This window comes from Porites lutea, chromosome 1 (genome assembly GCF_958299795.1).
Source record: "Porites lutea chromosome 1, jaPorLute2.1, whole genome shotgun sequence".
NCBI classification, from domain to species: Eukaryota; Metazoa; Cnidaria; class Anthozoa; order Scleractinia; family Poritidae; genus Porites; species Porites lutea.
Window position 1 is genome coordinate 18,935,983 of NC_133201.1, and position 27,815 is coordinate 18,963,797.

The window sequence follows — 27,815 nt, forward strand, 5'->3', positions numbered from 1 at the left end:
AAAGAGGATCGAAAATGGTGATATTGGCGCAGATGAAACCTGCAATAACCAATCTGAACCTAAATAATCTTATAACATAACTGAAACTGTATAACTATCTAGTTGAGCGCGAATTAGCTATCTTGAAAACAATTTTGTCGGAGTAGCAATTAAACGCAAGCCGCAATTGCTCTGATGTCGTTAAATTTCGCGCGAGACTGGCTTCTCAATATTGTCAGATGCTCAAAGCGACCGCATAATGTTTTCTCATGGTAACCAAGACAATGACTTCACTCCGACTGCGCGCTAACTTTAAACTTTATATTTTCAAACTTAAAAGTCTGCAACTCTATAATCTATAATGTGAAGATTTATCATTATTTTTGAAGAAATTCGATGTTTAACTTGCACGAGAGTCGTTTTCCATACTAAAGTTACTGTTAAAAGCCTGATTTTCAATGTTAAAAGTCTGCACCTAATTCTCTTTTATTTCACTTAACATTTAGCTGGAATGATAGTTTAATCCTTTAACTTAAACAATCCGCTCTATAATGTTAAAGAATTCATCTTTTTAACTACCGAAATGACGATTTTAGTCACTCTGTTGCGCCAAAAACGCCCGTTTTCTGTATAAGTACGCCGCCTTCTTGGCACACTCACGCCATATTAGCCCACCTCAATGGCTCATTGATATGTGTAAATGTCCAAACATTTCTTCTGATACGGGCGAAATGGAGAAGACGACGTGAGCCTGATTAGAAAGAGGCGATCAATTTCAGCAGGGGAACATTCTATACGCATCGTAAATGCAGTCAGGTGCGTAGTTCGAGTGAATTTAAGAGCTTGCCTCTGTAATTAACGAAAAAAAGCTGTCTAAGTATGTCTTGGTATATAAAGACATATTCTGAATTCTAAATATTTTAGTTAAAAAATCTTTCAAGAAATGAGTTTAATTTCGTTGTAAAACAGTTTTTTAAAAGCTCCTGAACCGTAGTAGTCCTATAAAAAAAGAACTCAATTTAAAGAACCCCAGTTTTGCTTTCACCCTCGGTCGGTTAGAAAAAATCAAAAGGTGCATTTGTTTTTCGGCTTTACAGGGATCATATCAAGCATAAAGGTTTCAGTAGATCATATATTAATAGAGAGCTGATAAATCTCATTTTTCTGGTTGTTCTAATTACTCCACTTTAAGGCTTTAAGTGAATGAGCTTATTTCGCTGATTCCTTGGCAGAAAAAAAATCATTACTATCCAGAATTCGAATTTAGTAACTCAATTCGACATCGTCGACATTTAATGGCATCTTAATTTACGACACTAACTCCTTAACAGTTTAGCAATGATTCTTGACGGAGCTGATATATGCATTAAGTAATAGTAATTTTACACGAAATTACTTTGAGAGCAAATGATAGATATACGATCAAATTTAAGCGACTTTGTGTTGCAAGACTAAAAGCTAAACACTGCAGCAAAATTTTGCATTTTTAGAATATGACTTTTTCCAAGGCTGTCGGTCATACTATACAGTCTTTCTTCTTTATAAGAATATCGAGGTTAAAAACTGCAAAATTTGAAGAATATTATTTGAGTGAACGTGAGGCTGAGATTTTCAATAAAATATAATTTTGTGTCTTGAAAATCTGTTAATGAAGTACAATTTACATGTTCTTAACTTAACTTATATAATTATTCCTTTTTCCAAACCGATAAACTAACGAGTCAACTTTCAAAAAAAACTGCACTGACTAAAGCCAAATATTCAAGCCTAATAAAAGTTCGATGATAGGAAATGATAGAAGCTTCAATTTAAGAACGATACAAAAATATTTTCTGCCTGAAATCGGCACAAAAATAACAATTTTCGGCCTGCGCCAGAAAAACAACATTTTTATGAAAACGAAAGAGTTTACGTAAAAAAAAAATCGCCTGTTAAGGTCTGTTCGTGTAGTACTGCTACAGTGTGTGAATTTCAGCCGTTCAGTTAAAACCTGTACCCGTACACCTAAGTTACGTTACTCGTGTGTAATTATATGTAGCTGTGTACCTTTTATTATATCCATGATACTCAATATACTTAGCACTCGTGTAGTGTTTTAGTCTTGCTCATTAGTAATGAAAAAATAATACAAAAATTTAAACTTACAGATCCGTTAACTTAGGGAGATTCGAAAACGCTCCAGGCAAAAGCTGTGCAATTTCGTTGTTGTAAAGTTTCCTGCAAAATAAGTCATTTAAAGCATTCACGATGATACTTGACCGGTAGTACATCAACTGTAACTAGCGTTGAGTTTCAGTTTTTCTTTTAAAGACTCGCCTGAACTTCTCGTGCACGTACTTTGCATTTTCCAAGCTTTTGCTCGAAATGTTTAATAAAATGTGGACAAGGTTAAACAGCTGAAAAATATCGATAAAAAACTGAAGACTTTATTTCGTAGTAAGTCACTTCGTCGTCCGCTTAGTTTTTGCTAACTTCGCGAAGAAGAAAGCAAAGTAATATACAGTCAGGCTGATAGAGAGATAGAGGAAATTGCTGCAGGTGATTTTTCCCGTTTACAATTGTTGTCCCTCGGACACTCAACGTATCATCATAAGGGAAAACGATATGCAAATAATCAAATTTAATTGACACTTGTGCTAAGAGCCAATTACCGCTAACCAACAGTTAAACTCTGCAAGTTCAGCGTATTGCATTTTTCCCAGTTTATTAGTTATATTTTTCATAAAAACGACTGTAAACGCCTGTTCCGTGGTACCGCTACAGTGTGAATGTATCTTTGTGTTCTTTTAATTCTAGCGTTATGTCACCCGTTACGTAAGAACTGGTCAATTGATGAGACTATTTTACTGGTATGTATTCACATGTAGCCGTGTACATACTCAGAATGATATTTGTAATACTCGTATTCTTAGTAATCCTGTGGAGTTTTATTCTTTTTATTAGCAACAGAAATTCAAACTTACAGTTCTTCTAGCGCAGGAAGATTTAAGAACGCCCCAGGCGAAAGCTTTGCAATTTTGTTGTTGTATAGGGATCTGTAAAAATAAATTATTTTGATTTACTTCATGGGAACAATGAGTTATATACTACAAATTTGTATTTTCTTGAAGCTCAAATTTTTAATGGAGAAGACGACGTGAGCCTGATTAGAAAGAGCTGATCAATTTCAGGGCAACATTCTTTAAGTAGCGTGGTAAATGCAGTCAGGTACGTAGTTAGAATGAATTCAAGAGCTCGCCTCTGTTATTAACGAAAAAAGCTCCTCAGTAGAGACAGAAGAGTGTTCTAGTTCAATTTTTTTTCGCTGCCGCTCATTTTCACTTTGCATTGGTGGCCGCTAGGATTTCTCATTTTCTCACCGCCGCTACAAAATTTTCATGTTCTTTATCCAACATACTTGTCGGACGCGCAGTAAAGAGATTAAAGTAAAAAGGAGGGAAGTTTAATGGACAACGATAGCAAGAAATATTTGTAGTAAAAGTTGTGCCTCGCTATATAAAGAGAATTGGAGGCTCTATGTAAATTTTCAGTCGAAAAGAGGATCGAAAATGGTGATATTCGCGCAGATGAAACCTGCAATAACCAATCTGAACCTAAATAATCTTATAACATAACTGAAACTGCATAACTATGTAGTTAAGCGTGAATTAGCTATCTTGAAAACAATTTTGTCGGAGTAGCAATTAAACGCAAGCCGCAATTGCTCTGATGTCGTTAAATTTCGCGCGAGACTGGCTTCTCAATATTGTCAGATGCTCAAAGCGACCGCATAATGTTTTCTCATGGTAACCAAGACAATGACTTCACTCCGACTGCGCGCTAACTTTAAACTTTATATTTTCAAACTTAAAAGTCTGCAACTCTATAATCTATAATGTGAAGATTTATCATTATTTTTGAAGAAATTCGATGTTTAACTTGCACGAGAGTCGTTTTCCATACTAAAGTTACTGTTAAAAGCCTGATTTTCAATGTTAAAAGTCTGCACCTAATTCTCTTTTATTTCACTTAACATTTAGCTGGAATGATAGTTTAATCCTTTAACTTAAACAATCCGCTCTATAATGTTAAAGAATTCATCTTTTTAACTACCGAAATGACGATTTTAGTCACTCTGTTGCGCCAAAAACGCCCGTTTTCTGTATAAGTACGCCGCCTTCTTGGCACACTCACGCCATATTAGCCCACCTCAATGGCTCATTGATATGTGTAAATGTCCAAACATTTCTTCTGATACGGGCGAAATGGAGAAGACGACGTGAGCCTGATTAGAAAGAGGCGATCAATTTCAGCAGGGGAACATTCTATACGCATCGTAAATGCAGTCAGGTGCGTAGTTCGAGTGAATTTAAGAGCTTGCCTCTGTAATTAACGAAAAAAAGCTGTCTAAGTATATCTTGGTATATAAAGACATATTCTGAATTCTAAATATTTTAGTTAAAAAATCTTTCAAGAAATGAGTTTAATTTCGTTGTAAAACAGTTTTTTAAAAGCTCCTGAACCGTAGTAGTCCTATAAAAAAAGAACTCAGTTTAAAGAACCCCAGTTTTGCTTTCACCCTCGGTCGCTTAGAAAAAATCAAAAGGTGCATTTGTTTTTCGGCTTTACAGCGATCATATCAAGCATAAAGGTTTCAGTAGATCATATATTAATAGAGAGCTGATAAATCTCATTTTTCTGGTTGTTCTAATTACTCCGCTTTAAGGCTTTAAGTGAATGAGCTTATTTCGCTGATTCCTTGGCAGAAAAAAAATCATTACTATCCAGAATTCGAATTTAGTAACTCAATTCGACATCGTCGACATTTAATGGCATCTTAATTTACGACACTAACTCCTTAACAGTTTAGCAATGATTCTTGACGGAGCTGATATATGCATTAAGTAATAGTAATTTTACACGAAATTACTTTGAGAGCAAATGATAGATATACGATCAAATTTAAGCGACTTTGTGTTGCAAGACTAAAAGCTAAACACTGCAGCAAAATTTTGCATTTTTAGAATATGACTTTTTCCAAGGCTATCGGTCTTACTATACAGTCTTTCTTCTTTATAAGAATATCGAGGTTAAAAACTGCAAAATTTGAAGAATATTATTTGAGTGAACGTGAGGCTGAGATTTTCAATAAAATATAATTTTGTGTCTTGAAAATCTGTTAATGAAGTACAATTTACATGTTCTTAACTTAACTTATATAATTATTCCTTTTTCCAAACCGATAAACTAACGAGTCAACTTTCAAAAAAAACTGCACTGACTAAAGCCAAATATTCGAGGCTAATAAAAGTTCGATGATAGGAAATGATAGAAGCTTCAATTTAAGAACGATACAAAAATATTTTCTGCCTGAAATCGGCACAAAAATAACAATATTCGGCCTGCGCCAGAAAAACAACATTTTTATGAAAACGAAAGAGTTTACGTAAAAAAAAATCGCCTGTTAAGGTCTGTTCGTGTAGTACTGCTACAGTGTGTGAATTTCAGCCGTTCAGTTAAAACCTGTACCCGTACACCTAAGTTACGTTACTCGTGTGTAATTATATGTAGCTGTGTACCTTTTATTATATCCATGATACTCAATATACTTAGCACTCGTGTAGTGTTTTAGTCTTGCTCATTAGTAATGAAAAAATAATACAAAAATTTAAACTTACAGATCCGTTAACTTAGGGAGATTCGAAAACGCTCCAGGCAAAAGCTGTGCAATTTCGTTGTTGTAAAGTTTCCTGCAAAATAAGTCATTTAAAGCATTCACGATGATACTTGACCAGTAGTACATCAACTGTAACTAGCGTTGAGTTTCAGTTTTTCTTTTAAAGACTCGCCTGAACTTCTCGTGCACGTACTTTGCATTTTCCAAGCTTTTGCTCGAAATGTTTAATAAAATGTGGACAAGGTTAAACAGCTGAAAAATATCGATAAAAAACTGAAGACTTTATTTCGTAGTAAGTCACTTCGTCGTCCGCTTAGTTTTTGCTAACTTCGCGAAGAAGAAAGCAAAGTAATATACAGTCAGGCTGATAGAGAGATAGAGGAAATTGCTGCAGGTGATTTTTCCCGTTTACAATTGTTGTCCCTCGGACACTCAACGTATCATCATAAGGGAAAACGATATGCAAATAATCAAATTTAATTGACACTTGTGCTAAGAGCCAATTACCGCTAACCAACAGTTAAACTCTGCAAGTTCAGCGTATTGCATTTTTCCCAATTTATTGGTTATATCTTTCATAAAAACGACCGTAAACGCCTGTTCCGTGGAACCGCTACAGTGTGAATGTATCTTTGTGTTCTTTTAATTCTAGCGTTATGTCACCCGTTACGTAAGATTCTGGTCAATTGATGAGACTATTTTACTGGTGTGTATTCACATGTAGCCGTGTACATACTCAGAATGATATTTGTAATACTCGTATTCTTAGTAATCCTGTGGAGTTTTATTCTTTTTATTAGCAACAGAAATTCAAACTTACAGTTCTTCTAGCGCAGGAAGATTTAAGAACGCCCCAGGCGAAAGCTTTGCAATTTTGTTGTTGTATAGGGATCTGTAAAAATAAGTTATTTTAATTTAGTTCATGGGAACAATGAGTTATATACTACAAATTTGTATTTTCTTGAAGCTCAAATTTTTAATGGAGAAGACGACGTGAGCCTGATTAGAAAGAGCTGATCAATTTCAGGGCAACATTCTTTAAGTAGCGTGGTAAATGCAGTCAGGTACGTAGTTAGAATGAATTCAAGAGCTCGCCTCTGTTATTAACGAAAAAAGCTCCTCAGTAGAGACAGAAGAGTGTTCTAGTTCAATTTTTTTTCGCTGCCGCTCATTTTCACTTTGCATTGGTGGCCGCTAGGATTTCTCATTTTCTCACCGCCGCTACAAAATTTTCATGTTCTTTATCCAACATACTTGTCGGACGCGCAGTAAAGAGATTAAAGTAAAAAGGAGGGAAGTTTAATGGACAACGATAGCAAGAAATATTTGTAGTAAAAGTTGTGCCTCGCTATATAAAGAGAATTGGAGGCTCTATGTAAATTTTCAGTCGAAAAGAGGATCGAAAATGGTGATATTCGCGCAGATGAAACCTGCAATAACCAATCTGAACCTAAATAATCTTATAACATAACTGAAACTGCATAACTATGTAGTTAAGCGTGAATTAGCTATCTTGAAAACAATTTTGTCGGAGTAGCATTAAACGCAAGCCGCAATTGCTCTGATGTCGTTAAATTTCGCGCGAGACTGGCTTCTCAATGTGTTCAGATGCTCAAAGTGACCGCATAATGTTTTCTCATGGTAACCAAGACAATGACTTCACTCCGACTGCGCGCTAACTTTAAACTTTATATTTTCAAACTTAAAAGTCTGCAACTCTATAATCTATAATGTGAAGATTTATCATTATTTTTGAAGAAATTCGATGTTTAACTTGCACGAGAGTCGTTTTCCATACTGAAATTACTGTTAAAAGCCTGATTTTCAGTGTTAAAAGTCTGCACCTAATTCTCTTTTATTTCACTTAACATTTAGCTGGAATGATAGTTTAATCCTTTAACTTAAACAATCCGCTCTATAATGTTAAAGAATTCATCTTTTTAACTACCGAAATGACGATTTTAGTCACTCTGTTGCGCCAAAATGGCCCGTTTTCTCTATTATTATGCCGCCTTCTTGGCACATTCACGCCTGATTAGCCCACCTCAATGGCTCATTGATATGCGTAAATGTCCAAACATTTCTACCGATGCGGGCGAAATGGAGAAGACGACGTGAGCCTGATTAGAAAGAGGCGATCAATTTCAGGGGAACATTCTATACGTATCGTAAAGGCAGTCAGGTACGTAGTTCGAGTGAATTTAAGAGCTTGCCTCTGTAATTAACGGAAAAAAGCTGTCTTAGTATATCTTGATATATAAAGACATGTTCTAAATTCTAAATATTTTAGTTAAAAAATCTTTCAAGAAATGAGTTTAATTTCGTTGTAAAACAGTTTTTTTAAAAGCTCCTGAATCGTAGTAGTTCTCTAAAAAAAACTCAGTTTAAAGAACCCCAGTTTTGGCTTCACGCTCGGTCGCTTAGAATAAATTTAAAAAGTGCATTTGTTTTTCGGCTTTACAGCAATCATATCAAGCAGAAAGGTTTCAGTAGATCATATATTAATAGAAAGCTGATAAATCTCATTTTTCTGGTTGTTCTAATTACTCCGCTTGAAGGCTTTAAGTGAATGAGCTTATTTCGCTGATTCCTTGGCAGAAAAAAAAAACATTGCTATCTAGAATTCGAATTTAGTAACTCAATTCGACATCGTCCACATTAAATGGCATCTTAATTTACGACAATAACCTCTTAACAGTTTAGCAATGATCGATGATTTTTAACGGGGCTGATATATGCATTAAGTAATAGTAATTTTACATGTAAATACTTTGAGAGCAAATGATAGATATACGATCAAATTTAAGCGACTTTGTGTTTCAAGACTAAAAGCTAAACACTGCAGAAAAATTTTGCATTTTTAGAATATGACTTTTTCCAAGGCTATTGGTCATACTATACAGTCTTTCTTCTTTATAAGAATATCGAGGTTGAAGAATATTATTTGAGTAAACAAGAGGCTGAGATTTTCAATAAGATATAATTTTGTGCCTTGAAAATCTGTTGATGAAGTACAATTTATATGTTCTTAACTTAACTTATATAATTATTCCTTTCTCCAAACGGAAAAACTAACGAGTAAACTGAAAAGAAACTACACTGACTAAAGCCAAATATTCAAGGCTAATAACAGTTCGATGAACGGTACATTGAAACCCAAATACATGCCAAAAAGGGAAATGATAGAAGCTTCAATTTAAGAACGATACAAAAATATTTTCAACCTGAAATCGGCACAAAAATAACAATATTCGGCCTTCGCCAGAAAAACAACACTCCTATAAAAAAGAAAGAGTTTACATAACAAAAAATCGACCGTTAACGTCTGTTCGTGTAGTACTGCCACATTGTGTGAATTTCAGCCGTTCAGTTAAAACCTGTACCCGTTCAGATAAGTTACGTTACTCGTGTGTAATTATATGTAGCTGCGTACTTTTTTATGATATCCATGATACTCGATATACTTAGCACTCGTGTAGTGTTTTAGCCTTGCTCATTAGTAACGAAAAAACTATACAAAAAATTTAAACTTACAGATCCGTTAACTTAGGGAGATTGGAAAATGCTCCAGGCAAAAGCTGTGCAATTTCGTTGTTGTAAAGTTTCCAGCAAAATAAGTTATTTAAGGCATTCACGATGTCATACTTGACTGGTTATAAATAAACTGTAACTAGTGTTGAGTTTCAGCTTTTCTTTTGCAGACTCGCCTGAATTTCTCTTGCATGTACTTTGCATTCTTAATAAATGTGGACAAGGTTAAACAGCTGAGAAATATCGATAAAAAACTGAAGACCTTATTTCGTAGTAAGTCATTTCGTTGTCCTTTTAGTTTTTTTTTTTTAACTTCGCGAAGAAGAAAGCAAAGTAATATACAGTGAGGTTGATAGAGAGATAGAGGGAATTCCTGCTGGCGATTTTTTCCCGTTTACAATTGTTGTCCCTCAGACACTCAACGTATCATCATAAGGGAAAACGATATGAATAATCAAATTTAATTGACACTTGTGCTAAGAGCCAATTACCGCTAACCAACAGCTAAACTCTGGAAATTCAGCGTATTGCATTTTTCCCCGTTTATTAGTTATATTATTCATAAAAAACGACTGTAAACGCCTGTTGTGTGGTACCGCTACAGTGTGAATGTATCCTTGTGTTCTTTTTATTCTAGCGTTATGTCACCCGTTAAGTAGGAACTCGTATGTATGAGACTATTTTGCTGGTGTGTATTCACATGTAGCCTTGTGCATACTCAGAATTATATATATAATACTCGTATTCCTCGTAATCATGTAGAGTTTTATCTTTTTATTAGTAACAGAAATTCAAACTTACAGTATCTGTAGCTCAGGAAGATTCGAGAACGCCCCAGGCGAAAGCTTTGCAATTTTGTTGTTGTATAGGGATCTGCAAAAATAAGTTATTTTAATGTACTTCGTGGAAACAATAACTTATACGCTACAAATATGTATTTTCTTGAAGCTCCAATTTTTAATGGAGAGGACGACGTGAGCCTGACTAGAAAGAGGCGATCAATTTCAGGGGAACATTCTTTACGCATCGTGGTAAATGCAGTCAGGTACGTAGTTAGAATGAATTCAAGAGCTTCAGCAGCCTCTGTAATTAAGGAAAAAAAAGCTGTCTTAGTATATAAAGACATGTTCTGAATTCTGAATAATTTTCTCAAAAAATCTTTCAAGAAATGAGTTTAATTTCGTTGTAAAACAGTTTTCATAAAGCTCCTGAACTGTATTAGTTCTCTAAAAAAAGAACTCAGTTTAAAGAACCCCAGTTTTGGCTTCACGCTCGGTCGCTTAGAATAAAATTAAAAGGTGCATTTGTTTTTCGGCTTTACAGCGATTATATGAAGCATGAAGGTTTCAGTACGTAGAAATTCATATATTAGTAGGAAGCTGATAAATCTCATTTTTCTGGTTGTTCTAATTCCTCCCCTTGAAGGCTTTAATTGAATGACCTTATTTCGCTGATTCTTTGGCAGAAAAAAATCATTGCTATCAAGAATTCGAATTTAGTAACTCAATTCGACATCGTCGACATTTAATGGCATCTTAATTTACGACAATAACCTCTTAACAGTTTAGCAATGATTCTTAACGGACCTGGTAAATTATGCATTAAGTAATAGTAATTTTACATGTAATTACTTTGAGAGTAAATGATAGATATACGATCAAATTTAAGCGACTTTGTGTTTCAAGACTAAAAGCTAAACACTGCAGCTAAATTTTGCATTTTCAGAATATGATTTTTTCCCACGCTATCGGTCATACTATACAGTCTTTCTTCTTTATAAGAATATCTAGGCTAAAAACTGCGAAACTTGAAGAATATTGTGGGAAAACCCGAGGCTGAGATTTTCAGTAAGATATAATTTTGTCTTGAAAATCTGATAATGAAGTACAATTTATGTTTTGAACTTAACTTATATAATTATTCCTTTGTCCAAACCGAAAAACTAACGAGTAAACTTAACAAAGAAACTGTACTGACTAAAGCCAAATATTCAAGGCTAATAACAGTTAAATGAACCGAAATCAGCGGAAAATAAGAATATTCAGCCTGCGCCAGAAAAACAACATTCTAAAAAAGAAAGAGTTTACATAAAAAAAATCGACTGTTAACGTCTGTTCGTGTAGTACTGCTACAGTGTGTGAATTTCAGCCGTTCAGTTAAAGCCTGTACCCGTACACATGAGTTACGTTACTCGTAGAGCTAACTCTGGAAGTTCAGCGTATTGCATTTTTCCCCGTTTATTAGTTATATTCTTCATTAAAAACCACGTAAACGCCTGTTCTGTGGTACCGCTACAGAGTGAATGTATCCTTGTGTTCTTTTAATTCTAGCGTTATGTCACCCGTTAAGTAAGAACTCGTATGTATGAGACTATTTTACTGGTGTGTATTAACATGTAGCCGTGTGCATACTCAGAATGATATTTGTAACATCTTCGTCAATGATCTTAACATCACTTTAGGTAATCATGACGCGCTATTTAAGTACGCTGATGATTCGACCATTATTGCTCCTGTATGGAAGGAGGTAAACTACTCCGATCAGTTAGTGTCACAGTTTTTAGATTTGACGAATACAAATGGAATGTCTTGCAACCCAAGCAAATGTAAAGAGTTGACGATCAAACAGAGAGGCAACCACGATCTCTATTCACCTATTGGGATGATACCAAGCTGTAAAGAAGTTGAGATTTTGGGCGTCACCTTACAATGTGACAGCAAATTTTCAGCGCACGTGAAGAACAAACTTATTAAAGCTAACAAATCCCTACATATCCTTAGAACGCTGCGCAAAGAAGGGTACAATCAGTCAGAAATAGACCTTCTCTTTAATACTATAGTTCTACCTAATATTAATTACCCATTATCTGTCTACGCCGGGTCCGAGTCCGATCTTACACCCGTACATGTTTCTTAGACCGCTGTTTTAAAAGGAAATATACGTCTAAGACTGTAAGTGTTTATGATTTCTTAGAGAGGCAAGACCGTAAAATTTTCAAAAAAGTTTTTAATGCCAAAGGACATCCACTTTTATCTATTATGCCTCGTGTTAAACCCTCCAGCTACAATCTTAGGAAAGAAACTTGTTTTAAACCTAAGATTAACACTACGCGCTTTAAAAACTCTTTTATTAATCGTTTAGTTTTTAAATATGAATTAGCTATGTAATATACTAGATATATATACCGGTATATATTTTTTAATTCTTACTTTTTAACTTTTAAATTTCTTACACTTACTTGTAACAAAGGACATGTATTTTTATCTCTTGATGAATAAAGACTTTATTATTATTATTATTATTATTATTATTATTATTAATACTCGTATTCTTAGATTTGAGAACGCTTCAGGCGAAAGCTGTGCAATTTTGTTGTTGTATAGGGATCTGCAAAAATAAGTTATTTTAATGTACTTCATGAGAACAATAATTTATATGCTACAAATATGTCAGCCGTTCAGTTAAAACCTGTACCTGTACAGATGAGTTACGTTACTCGTGTGTAATCATATGTAGCTGTGTACATACTTATGATATCCATGATACTTGATACTTAGCACTCGTGTAGTGTTTTAGTCTTGCTCATTTGTAACAAAAAAATAATACAACAATTTAAACTTACAGATCCTTAATTTAGGGAGATTCGAAAACGCTCCGGGCAAAAGCTTTGCAATTTCGTTGTTGTAAAGTTTCCAGCAAAATAAGTTATTTAAGGTATTCAAGATGATACTTGACCAGTAGTACATCAACTGTAACTAGTGTTGAGTTTCAGCTTTTCTTTTGCAGACTCGCCTGAATTTCTCGGGCATGTACTTTGCATTCTCCAAGCTTTTGCTCGAAACATTTAATAAAATGTACATGTGGACAAGGTTAAACAGCTGAAACATATCGATAAAAACACCGAAGACCTTATTTCGTAGTAAGTCACTTCGTTGTTCGCTTAGTTTTTTTTTTAACTTTGCGAAGAAGAAAGCAAAGTAATATACATTCAGGCTGATAGTCAATAGAGATAGAGGGAATTCCTGGAAATTTTTCTCGTTTACAACTGTTGTCCCTCGGACACTCAACGTATCATCATCAGGGAAAACGATATGCAAATAATCAAATTTAATTGACACTTGTGCTAAGAGCCAATTACAGCTAACCAACAGCTACACTCTGGAAGTTCAGCGTATGACATTTTTCCCAGTTTATTAGTTATATCATTCATAAAAACGACTGTAAACGCCTGTTCTGTGGTACCGTTATAGTGTGATTGTATCCTTGTGTTCTTTAAATTCTAGCGTCTTGTCACCCGTTAAGTAAGAACTCGTATGTATGAGACTGTTTTACAGGTGAGTATTCACATGAAGCCGTGTGCATACTCAGAATGATATTTGTAATACTCGTATTCTTAGTAATCTTGTAGAGTTTTATTCATTTTATTAGCAACAGAAATTCAAACTTACAGTTCCCATAGCTCAGGAAGACTTGAGAACGCCCCAGGCGAAAGCTGTGCAATTTTGTTGTTGTATAGGGATCTGCAAAAATAATTAATTTTAATGTACTTCATGGGAACAATAATTTATATGCTGCAAATTTGTATGTTTTTGAAGCCCCAATTTTCATCGGGTGAAATGGCCATTGTTCTTGGGACATTTACCTACAGTAGGTGAAAGCTTGTAGGTCTGTCATATCGCTTATTGTTATTCTAAAATGCTGAACAGGAGTCTTTTTCATTTGGTTAATTACCACGAACGCGTGGCAGTACTCTTTATCGTGGAGTACAATTGTACAGTTCAATGATACTTTCACACTTATACTATTGCAATCTAGCTTGGGGTGGCACCTATAAAGCGAACCTTCAAAGAATTGTAATCTTACAGAAACGTGCGCTAAGAATAGTGAACAACTCTACCTACGATGCCAACACTAGTCCCATCTTTAAGGAGCTTGAACTTTTAAAATTTCGTGATATCCATTCGTTTCAATTAGGTTTTTTTTATGTTTTCACTCAAGAACTCTACACTCCTTTCCAGATTCAATAACCTCTTCCTAATAACAGTCAAATCCATAATTAAAATACTAGGAATGCCCACTCATTTCGCTTGCCACTATACAGAACGAACACCAGACAGTTGTCAATTTATTTCCGAGGTCCAAAGTATTATAATTCGCTGAGTTCTACTATAACTGGTTCGTCCTCCTCCGCTTCTTTTAAAAGAAAGCTTAAAGGAATTCCTTCTTAGTACATATTAGCTTCAGTATGGCTATATTTAGATTAATTGATTAATCAAATTAACATGTGTGTCTGTGTGTGTGTGGGTGTGTGTGTGTGTGTGTGTGAGTCCGCGGTCAAAGTTAGCCATCATAAGCCCATATTGTAATATTATTATCAAGACTAGTTTATCCTAAGTTGAGGAGACCTGACTCCGAGCCTCGTGGCCTCGCCCTTTCGCATAGGAAATTAGTCTCCCGAACATACCTGTCGGACGCGCAATAAAGAGATTAAAGTCAAAAAAAGACGGACGTTCAATAGACAACGATAGCAAGAAATATTTATCGTAAAAGTTCTGCGCGCTATATAAAGAGAATTTGAGACTCTATGTAAATTTTCAGTCGAAAGGGGAGTCTGAAATAGTGATATTCGCGCAGATGACCTCCAATAACCAATCTGAACCTAGATAATCTTATGACATAACTGAAACTGTATAACTATGTAGTTAAGCGTGAATCAGATATCTTGAAAACAATTTTGTCGCAGTAGCAATTAAACGCAAGCCGCAGGTGCTCTGGTGTCTTTAAATTTCGCGCGCAACTGGCTTCTCAATGTTGTCAGCTGCTCAAAGCGACCGCGTAATGTTTATTCATGGCAACCAAGACAATGACTTCACTCCGACTGTGCGGTAACTTTAAACTTTATATATTCAAACTTAAAAGTCTGCAACTTAATCGAGTCAAATTTTCTCGAAAAGCTATCCACGTGTATGCTAGGCATTTGTCTTAAATAATCCGCTCTATAATCTGAAGATTTGCGATTATTTTTGAAGAAATTCGATGTTTAACTTGGACGAGGGTCGTTTTCGATACTGAAAATACTGTAAAAAGCCGGATTTTCAATGTTAAAAGTCTGCACCTAATTCTCTTTCTTTTATTTCACTTAAAATTTAGCTGGAATGATAGATTAATCCTTTAACTTAAATAATCCGCTCTATAATGTTAAATAATTCATCTTTTTGCACTACCGCAATGACGATTTTAGTCACTCTGTTGCGCCAAAATCGCCCGTTTTCTCTATTATCATGCCGCCTTCTCGGCACATTCACGACTGATTAGACAACCTCAATGGCTCATTGATATGCGTAAATGTCCGACATTTCTCCCGATGAGCGTAATGGAGAAGACGACGTGAGCCTGATTAGAAAGAGGCGATCAATTTCAGGGGAACATTCTATACGCATCATGGTAAATGCAGTCAGGTACGTAGTTAAGATGAATTCAAGAGCTTGCCTCTGTAATTAACCAAAAAAAGCTGTCTTAGTATATAAAGACATGTTCTGAATTCTGAATATTGTACTCGAAAAATATTTCAAGAAATGAGTTTAATTTCGTTCTAAAACAGTTTTCAAAAAAGCTGCTGAACCGTATTAGTTCTCTAAAAAAAGAACTGAGTTTAAAGAACCCCAGTTTTGGCTTCACGCTCGGTCGCTTAGAATCAAATTAAAAGATACATTTGTTTTTCGGCTTTACAGCGATTATATGAAGCATAAAGGTTTCAGTACGTAGATCATATATTAGTAGAAAGCTGATAAATCTCATTTTTCTGGTTGTTCTAATTACTCCGCTTGAAGGCTTTAAGTGAATGAGCTTATTTCACTGATTCCTTGGCAGTAAAAAATCATTGCTATCAAGAATTCGAATTTAGTAACTCAATTCCACATCGTCGACATTTAATGGCATCTTAAGTTACGACACGAACCCCTTAACAGTTTAGCAATGATTTTTAACAGACCTGGTAAATTATGCATTAAGTAATAGTAATTTTACATGTAGTTACTTTGAGAGCAAATATGTAACCTTACTCGACTATAGATATACGATCAAATTGAGAGTTTGTGTTTCAAGACTAAAAGCTAAACACTACAGCTAAATTTTGCATTTTTAAAATATGACTTTTTCCCACGCTATCGGTCGTACTATACAGTCTTTCTTCTTTATAAGAATATCGAGGCTAAAATCTGCGAAATTTAAAGAAAATTATGAGTAGACCCGAGGCTGAGATTTTCAGTAAGATATAATTTTGTGTCTTGAAAATCTGTTAATGAAGTACAATTTATATGTTTTTAAAGTGCTACTACGATCAAATCTTTGACTACCATTTTTTTTTCGCTAGATTGGCAGTTTAGTACTTGAAGTACATGGTGTGCAAATTATAGCTTCATACGATTAAGGAAAGTGGTATTTTTTGGCGCTCAAAAACCATTAATTTTCGTCCGCCATTAAAACGCTATGTTCCTGTGGCCTGGTTACCAAGAACACAAGGCAATTGCTTTTTGACGTCATTTACTTAACGCAGTACACACAGCATGACAATTTTCTTGCAAGAACCCTGCTCAAGAATGTTCCCTTTCCTCCCACTTCGATGCGTTCTTGTTTAGGAAGACTCTTTCGATCTTACTACATTAGGCTCCGTATGTGTGCAGCAACCGCTTCAATCGATAGAATTGAGCTGCAAGCGAGTCTAACCAACTGAATGTGAGATTCGAGGAATAGGTTTGTTTCTAGCTGACGGTTTCGCTGTTTTCTCGGTTTGATAACTTCGAAGAGTGCTGCAATAGCATTTACGGGGCTTTCAACGCAAACCAGTGATCTTGAATCCGGAAAGAAATCCTCGCATAACGAGGGAGCGCATGGAGGTAAGCTTACAGTTCGCAAAACTGGCAGTGAATGTCCCCAACGATAAGTTTATTTATATCGCCGGTGGTGATTTTTGCTTTTACTACTGGCGAAGTCATCGAAGAAAAATTTTTTCTTAGACCTTTCTTCGACTGGAACGCGACGACTACGAAACTTTTAGGAATCTTTCAAAAAGATTTGCCCTAAGGCAACAGATCACAGAGATCCCTCTAGTTTTGTAAACACTATTATTGCTCACACCTTGCTCTTGTAGCGTACTATTTTTTCTTTTACCACTATTAACATTCCTTTGAGCTTTTATAAAAAGCGTTAAAGCTCTATTTGTAAATTTTTATTATAAAATATTAAAATCTATCAGGATCATGGTGCAATCTGAATGGTATGATATTTTAATATACGGTAAATTCCTTGGTATTCCAACATTCTGGTCGCCATAACCCTCACTAAACAAAAGGTATGCTTTTTTCAATTTTAGTCTTCCTAAAACTCAGAGCCTGATTTAAACTGCACAGACACATTGTCAGTTCAAGCCACAAGCTAAAGCAAGAGAGCCCACACAAGTTTATTGCAAAAACTGTTTTTGCAATTTTGTAAAATACAGCAAGAATTATTACCATTTACTGATGTGGTCTTTAAAATAAAATTGTGACCCTATCTTGAATGTTGTGTATTGTTATTCTTTTGAGTGAATAACGAAAAGTTTTGCAATCTCGCATTGAATACTTATAAGTATGTGTAATCAAATGGTGACGAGTGAAATTAGGGAATAATTTCACGCGCGTTTTGTCCAAATCCTTATAATTTCCCGAGCCTTCAGGCGAGGGAAATTATTAGGATTTGGACAAAAACGCAAGTGAAATTATTCCCTAATTTCACGAGTATACCATTTGATTACCTATTAATATCATGGGTGACGAATTACTTTAGCAATCGAGGATTTTTGACTTGTTTATCCTGGATGGTATCAATCGTGAACTCCACTCTCTCAAACGTTTAGAGCTGAAATTTGCCTTAAGTTTTCAGAATTTTTCGACAACATACCTCTAATCAATCAATCATACCTTCTTGATGTACTCTATCGTGTGTTCAGGTTTTCTAAAGCGTCTTTTCATGCCCTGACATCTTCATCCATGACATTTTAAAACTTCGTCGCCATCTTGAAACGGAGACGTACGGTAGGTTGCCATGGCAATTTAGTAATTTCACATGTGAAATTACAAATTAACGCTGAAATTTCGCGCCAAAATTAAGGAGTAATTCGTCACCTATGATATTATACTTATAATTATAATATATCATAATTTGAGATGTAAACTCCAACACAGAGGCACTCATGCACTGAATCACTGAAGTGATGTGACTGACAGATTGCAAGTTAAAAATGAATAATCACCAAGGCTTGGTCACTGAAATACTTACTGCAACTGAGGGTTATGTACATGTATGAGATAGTTTCATGGCCCCTGCTCATCACTGCTGCTTTATGTTTCACTACTCAAGGTTGTGCTCTACCAGCACCCAGTTGGCCCATAGTGCTTAACTATTGTTCCGGGGCAACTAGGAAATTTTTTCATAGAAATCATGTGCTGGGCACCCAGGATTTCACGGGTCTGGAGCACTGGGCTCCTTTCAATGTTTCTTAGAGCACAGCCTTGCTACTTCAAAAAACCTTGGTGTATCTTTTAATATGGGATAGACTAATGTTATTCCTATAAATGAGGAAGCTTCATGGCCCCTTACCACATACAAAGATACTGTCCACCCTACTGTAACAATTGATCTGCACACTTGTTGATCACAAGATAAATGTGAGGCCCCAGCTAAGAACCTGGAGGACAAGTTTAGGTCCTACGTACCGTGTGCAATATACAAATCCATTATTTTTTAGTCATATCAGTGATTACAATAAACAAGCCAAGGGCTGTAATACTGTTTAAAGGCTGCAATTTTATTGTTCTTTGTTGCCTGATTTAGCATAGTCTATTTTGGGGGTATTATATAGCCTGAACCAAGCTAGGGCAGGGCCCACGCAGGGCAAAGGGGCTTCCGCACTTTTTGAAAAATAAATAAATAAAATTAAGTACAGTGGAACCTTGATATAACGAAGGGCCAAGCGACTGGCGAAATATGTTTATTATAACGAGGTTTTTTAATTTTTATCGAGGTTCTTTTTCATATTGCCTTATATTTTACTATTACTGGAGTGAAAAAAAAATAGTTTGTTAGACCGAGGACTTCGTTATAGAGGTTCCATTGTAATATACATTTTCATATGAATAGTATCTTTGTTGGAATAAGAATCTTCCAGCATCTAAATTTATTATTGGTCCATTTTGATCCCATCAGCAAGCCTCAAAAAGTCAATCGTCCTAGATTTCTGCATTTTCAATCCAGCAAAGCTATGTAGCATTTGCAACAATGCGGAATAGTCTTTTTTGATGTAGGTACTTGATTAAATCTGAAGACTACTCCATGAACTACGGTTTCTTAAAACGAATTATATCAGCTGATGATGTGGTCTCTGGCACATTTCAATGACATGCTAGACAGAATGAAGGCATTACAGGAACCTACAGTGTAATATCATGATCTGCAAACCTCTAGTGGTGGATTCAGCATGTGCAATCACGCTCAGCAGGAGAAAGGTACTTTTCAGTGGCTTGAAATTTATGAACATGACTCTGCTCAACAATGACTCAAGAAAGGTTCTGTAATCTGACAGTTCTAAACAGCCACAAAAAGAGAGCAGCCAAATTTGCTCTCCAAACCCACCCCCCACCTCAATATCGGTGGTCACCGGCCCCCGCACGTTAAAAACTGCTTCCCAGGTCCTCTTAGGGGTTTTAACTCTTAAAAATGCTAGTTTCTAATAATATTTAACAATGGAAAAACCAGCAAGAAAAACCCACAGAGCACAATCAAGGATGGGCCTCCATGATGAACATAATTTCCACTGTGTAACACTTCTTCCTAGAGGCAGTGAATTTATGGCACACTGTGTTAACAGCAGAATCGTGCAACCTAGTGATGTACTGAACCATTTAGTTTTTCAATACATAAAGTTAGTTGCAAATAATAATTTATTAATGCAGTGATAACCCAGTACTCTATGATCTACAGACACCCACTTAATTGGACACCCACATATAACAGGCAGTTTGTTTGTCCTGAGGAAAAGCACAATAGTTAATGTGGACAACAACCACTTTTCTGTGTTTCAAGTCAGAAATTCCTATATATTCTTAATCCAGCTTTACAGACACTGGTTACCCAGGCACATTCTATTTTTCTTGTCACAATGATGTGCCAATTGTAGACATTGTACCAAGTTCACAGGTTAATAAGATTTTATTACCAAAACATCTGCAGCCAAATAGCATGACACATTTGATTTTGATACATCTTTCTTTCTTCCCCTGTTTGTAGTCCTTTGACAAATTTTCTGCCTCCTACTCAACAAGTTTCACGTCCTTGGCTTTTTGCTACAGTCATTGTTCCTACCCTTCTTCCTCCTTGTTCCTTTATGCTACATATCAAATAAATCACGTGTCTGTGACTTTTTTCCAGAGAGCTAACTTGTTATGGACACCTGGATAATACGGACACCCAGATAATATAGACATCATGACATGTCTGTATTAACCTTTCCACTGTATATATTTTCTTGTCTAGCCAAAGCTTCAAAGCTGGTCCCAGTAAAGAGAGCATCCAAAAAATGCACACCTAGGTTTGAATAATAAATAAATTTAAAAAAAAAACTTCACATACAACAATTTCATAAAGTTATCTATAAACGTTACAGGAATACAAGGGGATATCATTCACAATAGTTGGATGAGGTGAAATGTCTGCATTTTTATTAGCGTTGCAATTTATAAGTTGCAATAATGATCTGCAGTCAACCGATAGGGAAGGCATAGGCAGACACAGCCTTGTCAAAAAAACATGAGCTACAAAGAATGTGACAGTCTTTAATGTCAGCACTGAAAAGTATTAAATTGATATACCAAATCAAGAGCGAGCGATCCCCTTATTTATCTATTTATATTGAAAATGAGTAGATTAACTTTTCTTACAAAGAGAACTTAACATTAGATCTAATTTTAAAATCCTCAGCTCAGATACGCAACACTAAAGTAACAATTAAATTTTCAATAATAAAGGACAGCAGTCCGTTTAAGATGGTAAAAAAAACACATGCATATGACAACGAGCTGGCTGCTTTAGAACTGAAACTTAGCTGAACTGAAAACTGTACCCACTCTGATTCGCTGTGCCTGAAGAGCTATAAAGCAAAACTTTATCTACACTTGGATAAATGAGCACTCGAGAGTGGCTAGAGGGCAGGTGAAATTGGTGCGGACTCTCGATCGTCTTCCCTGTGTATTATTATTATTATAACCAGTACGTAGACAAATACACCTACCAGTAGTCCGAATCTCCGTCGACACAAACTGCATAAAATACGACTTGGTGAAGTGTGTTTTTTTTCCTTCTCTGAGGCTAGCTGCCCTTAGTATTTGACTTTCTCATGTTGAGTCGGTGCTGGTTCTACATAGTCATCGTAATCTACGATTTCCTCCTTCACAATTCCAGAATCGGGCAAAGACGAGCGAAGCTTTGAGACTCGCTCGCAGTTTTCTCACGGTTCAGGTTTGTTTTCTTGGCGTGTTCAGAAAATGACGTCACAATCAGAGAACAATACCTTTGTCGCTGGGACATAAATTTGTAATGGCGGACGCGAAAAACCTACATTTTCAAGCTCAATATTTTCACTTAGAGGGCGCCAAAGTTTGTTTCAATGACCGAAACAGGTACAGCCACTTCTGATAAGCTGAAAAGAAAGCGTTTTGTGACAAACTTGACATTAAATTTTGATCGTAGTAGCACTTTAACTCAACTTATATAATTATTCCTTTCTCCAAACCGAAAAACTAACGAGTAAACTTAACAAAAAAACTGTACTGACTAAAGCCAAATATTCAAGGCTAATAACAGTTCAATAAACGGAAATCGGCGGAAAATAAGAATATTCAGCCTGCGCCAGAAAAACAACATTCTTATAAAAAAGAAAGAGTTTATTACAAAAAAACATCGACTGTTAACGTCTGTTCGTGTAGTACTGCTACAGTGTGTGAATTTCAGCCGTTCAGTTAAAACCTGTACCTGTACAGATAAGTTACGTTACTCGTGTGTAATTATATGTAGCTATGTACTTTTTTATGATATCCATGATACTCGATATACTTAGCAGTCGTGTAGTGTTTTAGTCTTGGTCATTAGTAACGAAAAAATGAGACAAAAATTTGAACTTACAGATTCCATAACTTAGGGAGATTCGAAAATGCTCCGGGCAAAAGCTGTGCAATTTCGTTGTTGTAAAGTTTCCTGCAAAATAAGTTATTTAAGGCATTCACGATGATACTTGACCGGTAGTACATCAACTGTAAGTAGTGTTGAGTTTCAGCTTTTCTTTTGCAGACTCGCCTAAATTTCTCGTGCATGTACTTTGCATTCTCCAAGCTTTTGCTCGAAACATTTACTAAAATGTGAACAAGGTTAAACAGCTGAGAAATATCGATAAAAACTGAAGACCTTATTTTGTAGTAAGTCATTTCCTTGTCCGTTTAGTTTTTTTGAACTTCGCGAAGATGAAAGCAAAGTAATATACAGTGAGGCTGATAGAGAGATAGAGGGAACTCCTGCAGGCGATTTTTTCCCGTTTACAATTGTTGTCCCTCAGACACTCAACGTATCATCATCAGGGAAAACGATATGAACAATCAAATTTAATTGACACTTGTGCTAAGAGCCAATTAGAGCTAACCAAGAGCTTAACTCTGGAAGTTCAGCGTATTGCATTTTCCCCCGTTTATTAGTTATATTATTCATAAAAAACGACAGTAAACGCCTGTCCTGTCGTACCGCTACAGTGTGAATGTATCCTTGTGTTCTTTTTATTCTAGCGTTATGTCACCCGTTAAGTAAGAACTCGTATTTACACGTAGCCGTGTGCATACTCAGAACGATATTTGTAATACTTGTATTCTTAGTAATCTTGTAGAGTTTTATTCTTTTTATTAGCAACAGAAATTCAAACTTACAGTGCCCCTAGCTCAGGGAGATTTGAGAACGCCCCTGGCGAAAGCTGTGCAATTTTGTTGTTGTTTAGGGATCTGCAAAAATAAGATATTTTAATGTACTTCATGAGAACAATAATTTATATGCTACAAATATGTATTTTCTCAAGGCTCTAATTTTAATGGAGAAGACGACGTGAGCCTGACTAGAAAGAGGCGATCAATTTCAGGGGAACATTCTTTACGCATCGTGGTAAATGCAGTCAGGTACGTAGTTAGAATGAATTCAAGAGCTAGCCTCTGTAATTAAAGAAAAAAAGCTGTCTTAGTATAAAAAGACATTTTCTGAATTCTTAATAATTTTCTCAAAACAACTTTCAAGAAATGAGTTTAATTTCGTTGTAAACAGTTTTTAAAAAGCTGCTGAACTGTATTAGTTTTCTAAAAAAGAACTGAGTTTAAAGAACCCCAGTTTTGGCTTCACGCTCGATCGCTTAGAATAAAATTAAAAGGTACATTTGTTTTTCGGCTTTACAGCGATTATATGAAGCCAAGGGACTATAAAGGGGACAGAGAGGGCATCTCCCATATACACCCTATTCCATAGGTAATTCGTCTCGAGTTATTTTTAACACCACAGATCTCAAGGGGGATTAGACAACAGCCAATCACATAGCGCGAATGTGTTCCGCGTGGATGACCCACGCTCAGAGCCACGCGTCCTTCACGAAATGACGCAGAACAAAATGGGGGAAGACGCGGAGAGCGATTTTGCTATTCCTTTTGTCGACGAAAACGACTACAGCGAGATTTCTGCGAAAGCTGTGTCAGCGAAACCGAAATTAAAAAAGAATCGCCCTTCCTCTCTTGTATAGAGCAAACAGTAGAGCAGGGAAATCCTTAACACACCGAATATTCTCTCAGGATCATTTATAATTTACAGTTTGAAGAGAGCAATTTCTGGTTTGATGTTTATTTTTTTCAGTCTTTATAGCGATTATTCCTACCCACTTACTTTGTCAATTGTAGGCGAACCCTCCTAAAGCTGAATTTCAAGGGACCATATTCAAGCTCAGAAAGAGAAATAAAATTTCGTCGTTGCTTATTTACGTCCTCCATAAAACGCGAAATAAGGCATTTTCAAGTCGTAGTCGCGCAAAAACGGGAAAGAAATGAAGAAAAAAGTGTGTTGCACGTGCGAAGTTGTTGTTTTGCTAATTAAACCTATTGTTTTTTTGACGTTCTAGTTGTCGTCCGCGTCGTTGGATCCTAAACTCCCTAACTTGTACAAACGACCGGTTTCAATAGACCGGCGAAATTTCTCATTTTATTAAAGCACTGAGGTTACGACAACTTCGAGTTAAACTGATTTCACGGGTTGTCAAAGAGTCCAGCGATTCCTTTTTCCCAGATGAGCGCCGACTCATTTCGCTTCAATATTCAGGAATGCTCTCGATCTTTTTACGCTTTCATTACCTCTCGCCCGACATGTTTTGCACGGCGTTTGGTCATGCGAAACCTCCACGAAACATCCACGCCTCGCGCGAGGTAACTTTATCCCGATTCTAAAAATAACTCGAGACGAATTACCTATGGAATAGGGTGTATATGGGGGATGCCCTCTCTGTCCCCTTTATAGTCTCTTGATGAAGCATAAAGGTTTCAGTACGTAGATCATATATTAGAAGAAAGCTGATGAATCTCATTTTTCTTGTTGTTCTAATTACTCCGCTTGAAGGCTTTAAGCGAATGAGCTGATTGCGCTGATTCCTTGGCAGTAAAAAATCATTGCTATCAAGAATTCGAATTTAGTAACTCAATTCCACATCGTCGACATGTAATGGCATCTTAATTTACAACACGAACCCCTTAACAGTTTAGCAATGATTCTTAACGGGCCTGGTAAATTATGCATTAAGTAATAGTAACTTTACATGTAGTTACTTTGAGAGCAAATATGTAACCTTACTCGACTATAGATATACGATAAAATTTGGAGTTTGTGTTTCAAGACTAAAAGCTAAACACTACAGCTAAATTTTGCACTTTTAGAATATGACTTTTTCCCACGCTATCGGTCGCACTATACAGTCTTTCTTCTTTATAAGAATATCGAGGCTAAAATCTGCGAAATTTGAAGAATATTATGAGTAAACCCAAGGCTGAGATTTTCAATAAGATATAATTTTGTGCCTTGAAAATTTGTTAACGAGGTACAATTTATATGTTTTGAACTTAACTTATATAATTATTCCTTACTCCAAACCGAAAAACTAACGAGTGAACTTAACAAAAAAACTGTACTGACTAAAGCCAAATATTCAAGGCTAATAACAGTTCAATAAACGGAAATCGGCGGAAAATAAGAATATTCAGCCTGCGCCAGAAAAACAACATTCTTATAAAAAAGAAAGAGTTTACATAAAAACATCGACTGTTAACGTCTGTTCGTGTAGTACTGCTACAGAGTGTGAATTTCAGCCGTTCAGTTAAAACCTGTACCTGTACAGATAAGTTACGTTACTCGTGTGTAATTATATGTAGCTATGTACTTTTTTATGATATCCATGATACTCGATATACTTAGCAGTCGTGTAGTGTTTTAGTCTTGGTCATTAGTAACGAAAAAATGAAACAAAAATTTGAACTTACAGATTCCATAACTTAGGGAGATTCGAAAATGCTCCGGGCAAAAGCTGTGCAATTTCGTTGTTGTAAAGTTTCCTGCAAAATAAGTTATTTAAGGCATTCACGATGATACTTGACCGGTAGTACATCAACTGTAAGTAGTGTTGAGTTTCAGCTTTTCTTTTGCAGACTCGCCTAAATTTCTCGTGCATGTACTTTGCATTCTCCAAGCTTTTGCTCGAAACATTTACTAAAATGTGAACAAGGTTAAACAGCTGAGAAATATCGATAAAAACTGAAGACCTTATTTTGTAGTAAGTCATTTCCTTGTCCGTTTAGTTTTTTTGAACTTCGCGAAGAAGAAAGCAAAGTAATATACAGTGAGGCTGATAGAGAGATAGAGGGAATTCCTGCAGGCGATTTTTTCCCGTTTACAATTGTTGTCCCTCAGACACTCAACGTATCATCATCAGGGAAAACGATATGAACAATCAAATTTAATTGACACTTGTGCTAAGAGCCAATTAGAGCTAACCAAGAGCTTAACTCTGGAAGTTCAGCGTATTGCATTTTCCCCCGTTTATTAGTTATATTATTCATAAAAAACGACAGTAAACGCCTGTCCTGTCGTACCGCTACAGTGTGAATGTATCCTTGTGTTCTTTTTATTCTAGCGTTATGTCACCCGTTAAGTAAGAACTCGTATTTACACGTAGCCGTGTGCATACTCAGAATGATATTTGTAATACTTGTATTCTTAGTAATCTTGTAGAGTTTTATTCTTTTTATTAGCAACAAGAAATTCAAACTTACAGTGCCCCTAGCTCAGGGAGATTTGAGAACGCCCCTGGCGAAAGCTGTGCAATTTTGTTGTTGTTTAGGGATCTGCAAAAATAAGTTATTTTAATGTACTTCATGAGAACAATAATTTATATGCTACAAATATGTATTTTCTTGAAGCTTTAATTTTTAATGGAGAAGACGACGTGAGCCTGACTAGAAAGAGGCGATCAATTTCAGGGGAACATTCTTTACGCATCGTGGTAAATGCAGTCAGGTACGTAGTTAGAATGAATTCAAGAGCTAGCCTCTGTAATTAAAGAAAAAAAGCTGTCTTAGTATAAAAAGACATTTTCTGAATTCTGAATAATTTTCTCAAAAAATCTTTCAAGAAATGAGTTTAATTTCGTTGTAAACAGTTTTTAAGAAGCTCCTAAACTGTATTAGTTTTCTAAAAAAGAAGTGAGTTTAAAGAACCCCAGTTTTGGCTTCACGTTCGATCGCTTAGAATAAAATTAAAAGGTGCATTTGTTTTTCGGCTTTACAGTGATCATAAGAAGCATAAAGGTTTCAGTACGTAGATCATATATTAGTAGAAAGCTGATAAATCTCATTTTTCTGGTTGTTCTAATTACTCCGCTTGAAGGCTTTAAGTGAATGAGCTTATTGCGCTGATTCCTTGGCAGTAAAAAATCATTGCTATCAAGAATTCGAATTTAGTAACTCAATTCCACATCGTCGACATTTAATGGCATCTTAGGTTACGACACGAACCCCTTAACAGTTTAGCAATGATTTTTAACGGACCTGGTAAATTATGCATTAAGTAATAGTAATTTTACTTGTAGTTACTTTGAGAGCAAATATGTAACCTTACTCGACTATAGATATACGATCAAATTGAGAGTTTGTGTTTCAAGACTAAAAGCTAAACACTACAGCTAAATTTTGCATTTTTGGAATATGACTTTTTCCCACGCTATCGGTCGTACTATACAGTCTTTCTTCTTTATAAGAATATCGAGGCTAAAATCTGCGTAATTTGAAGAATATTATGAGTAAACCCGAGGCTGAGATTTTCAATAAGATATAATTTTGTATCTTGAAAATCTGTTAATGAAGTACAATTTATATGTTTTGAACTTAACTTATATAATTATTCCTCTCTGCAAACCGAAAAACTAACGAGTAAACTTAACAAAGAAACTGTACTGACTAAAGCCAAATATTTAAGGCTAATAACAGTTCAATAAACGGAAATCGGC

General features: G+C 35.7%; 1 protein-coding gene and 1 pseudogene across 1 annotated transcript in view; one reads left to right on the forward strand and one right to left on the reverse strand.

Moving 5' to 3' along the window:
- Positions 1-27,815, reverse strand: part of LOC140925651 (uncharacterized) — a 164,728-nt gene that overhangs the window by 64,917 nt on the left and 71,996 nt on the right. The gene's annotated exons all lie outside the window — the stretch shown is intronic.
- Positions 11,697-12,376, forward strand: LOC140935884 (uncharacterized; annotated as a pseudogene).